The sequence below is a fragment of the Melanotaenia boesemani genome, chromosome 2, assembly GCF_017639745.1.
Source record: "Melanotaenia boesemani isolate fMelBoe1 chromosome 2, fMelBoe1.pri, whole genome shotgun sequence".
Lineage (NCBI taxonomy): Eukaryota > Metazoa > Chordata > Actinopteri > Atheriniformes > Melanotaeniidae > Melanotaenia > Melanotaenia boesemani.
The window spans coordinates 38,839,412-38,842,359 of record NC_055683.1 but is presented as its reverse complement, the minus strand read 5'-3'; the positions used below and the strand labels follow the sequence as shown (position 1 = coordinate 38,842,359).

At 46.3% G+C, this 2,948-nt stretch overlaps 1 long non-coding RNA gene across 1 annotated transcript; it reads right to left on the bottom strand.

Moving 5' to 3' along the window:
• Positions 1-1,139: 1,139 nt before the first annotated feature.
• LOC121651924 lies at positions 1,140-1,838 on the bottom strand. The gene is made up of 2 exons (XR_006012533.1): positions 1,438-1,838; positions 1,140-1,368 (listed from the first exon to the last, which is right to left on the bottom strand). It is a non-coding gene; the product is annotated as an uncharacterized LOC121651924 (long non-coding RNA).
• Positions 1,839-2,948: the final 1,110 nt, after the last annotated feature.

Sequence of the window (2,948 nt, the reverse complement as noted above, 5' to 3'; positions counted from 1 at the left end):
AGGCAGACCAGGGCAGCCCAGAGACCCGGGCCTCAGAGCACTAACCCAAGCTATCCCACCATGAAGATGACTCCAGCCCCACCCAAAGGGCGGCAGAGGAGAGCCCCAGCCAGAGCCCCCCACGGTCTTGGGGCACAGGTCCCAGTGGGCCAAGATCAGCAGCCGCTGGCCCCACCAGGGACCGGCTACCCAGGGCAGCCCAAGCGAAGGGCCCAGCACCCCAGGAGCCCAGAGGCGGCCCCCGCACCATACCTAGGAGGACCAGGCCCCCCCAGACAACCACCCCGCGTAGGCCAGCACACACCCCGATGTTCCAGCCACACACCCCGGGAACCAGGGCGCCATCAACCCCCACCCACCCACCTACTCCAATCTGCACCCCATATAACCCCACACTCACACCCTCCCCTGTGCCGTACCCACAAGCACTCACTATCACACATAACCCACCCACCCCGTGGGGGACACCCTAGTCCAAGTTTGTCTATAAACATCTCCCTCAAGAATGACCGTTGCGCCTTCTCCACATCTTTAGGCAGTCCATAGACTTGAATGTTACACATCCTGGAATAACTTTCTGGACGCGCCGTTTCATTCCTTCGTCATTCTCCTTATGAAGCAAATCATTTGATTTTTACAGTGTTGTCATCCAATTGTCAATTTCTCCTAATGCATTGTCAACATCTCCAATATTACTACTGCACGCAGATATATCCTGCTTTAAAGCATTTAGTTGCAGTGTCTATTACTTATCTTATTTCTTCCCTAATTATAGCACTAATCACAGCCATTATATCATGTTTTTTGGTCTTGTTTACCTGCCATGTCTGCTGTAATCACCTGTTGATCATCAGCTTTACTCTGCTATGATGAAGCTTTTTTGGTTGCATTCTTTGTTCTTGACTTGTTTATTGGCATAACACAATCAAAAATCAGACTATGCAGAAGCCCAGTTTGACTTAAAAATGATTGACTTAATATTTACAAATTGGCTTTAGTTCTTTGATTTTACCCACACATAGTTTGGCGTACCCTCTTAGTGTGTTCAGCTCCTTCATGTTACGGTGTGTCAGGCAGAAATGCTTTCTGAACCCCAAGTTGCAAACACTGAGCATCCAAGAACAGCAGAGAATGGTAGTTTTAAGAAAAGGGAATTTAATAGAGTTTCTTGAACAGAGTCCGAAGAGCAGTATTAATCCACAAGCAGGATCCAGGAATCACGGTGGTCACGGCAGACAGAGTGGATGGCAGACAGAGCGTTTTGTGGAGCTGCTTGTGCTGGAGATGGAAGGGAATCAGACTGGGAAGGAAACAATCCAGGAGGTGGGCGTAGCAGGTTGGGCTGACGGAATCCGAAGGACCAGGAATCTAAACACAAGACAGTGTTAGAAGACACAAGTTGGATTAAGGCAGAGAACTAGAGAGGCCACGATATACCAGGTAAGTAACTGGACGATCCGGCGAGGAATGAAGAAAGATCCGTTGTTTAAGTACTGCAGTGGTTGATTGGTGAATGAGGTCCTGGTGTGAAGATCAGCCCAGGTGGGGTGATTGCTGCTGCTGTAACTCTCCTGGATGGGGACAGACATGACGCACAAGACAGACAGAGGGAGCCAGACGCACACACGAGTAATCCAGGAACACACACACAGGGGAAACAGACAGGGACCCTAACACTTCCTTTGTGCATGTCAGTGAATGTCAGTGTGGGCTGTGAACTGTAAAGAGGAGGAGGAAGGTCTGATGTTCCTCCTCCTACCTGTCCTCCTCCTACCTGTCCTCCTCCTACCTGTCCTCCCTCCATCACAGGTAGAAATGTGACTCATTCCAGGAAGCAGCTCACCTGTGTATCAGTGGAGATTCTTCTTCTTCTTCTTCTCTGAACAAACTGTAAGTGTGAACTTTCCTCTTTGTTTCTGGAATGTTTGGAGAACGTGTTCACTTCTGATTTCAGCTCCAACTTTGATCTCTGCTGTTTGAAGACAAATCTACATGATGATCAGATCGTTATTTCTCTGAGGATCAAACTGTGGTTTTGTTGATGTGTAATGAGGCGGGAATGTGGCTCTACAGAACAACTTGAACTCTGACTTTCTCTTCGTGTTCACAGTAAAAACAGTCAGGCAGGTTTTTCAGGTTTTAAGTTCTGTGTTGCAACATTATTTCCTGGATCATCATCCACCTCCACCTTGTTTCACATAAACAGCTCCAGTTACAACAACGCTGGGACTCTGTGGAAAAGTGTGGAAAACCAGAATTCACTGATTTATAAACCTCATCAGGTCATATTTTATTCCCAGTAGAAGATAAACAACATGTCAGATGATGCAACTGAGACATTTTACCATGTGATGGAAAATATGAGCTGATAGTGAATCTGATGCAGCAACACGTCTGGAAAAAGTTGTGATGGTCTTCTTACTGGTTTCCAGTTCATCTGCTTTGTGGTGAGAACTTCTAGATGCTCTGCTTTCGCACTAGAAAATAGTGGGATAACATATCAGATGTTGAAACTAAGACATTTTACTATTTAATGGAAATTATGAGCTGATAGTGAATCTTTTAAACGCATCCTGTCCAGCATTGTAGCCCCAGAAAAATGGTCTGGATGCTGTATTGTGCCAAACAAATTTACTTTGTCAGTGGGAGCTTTATAGGTATAATGCTCCTCTTGATAATCTGCCCCCCCCCCCCCCCCCCCCCCCCACCTCTCTCTTTTTTAAAAATTTTTCATGGAATTTATGTAATCTTCCTGGACCTGACTGGAGAGGACAGAAAAAAAGAATAGTGAAGAGAAGTAAAAAGGAAAGTAGAAAAAAGAATGAGACAGAGATGCAGCAGATAGAAGCAATGACCTTCAATCACCACCAGACCACCAACTGCTACACCTGTACAAAAACACAACAACAGAGAATTTCTCATGGCTTTTACAGGTAAACTAAGCTGAC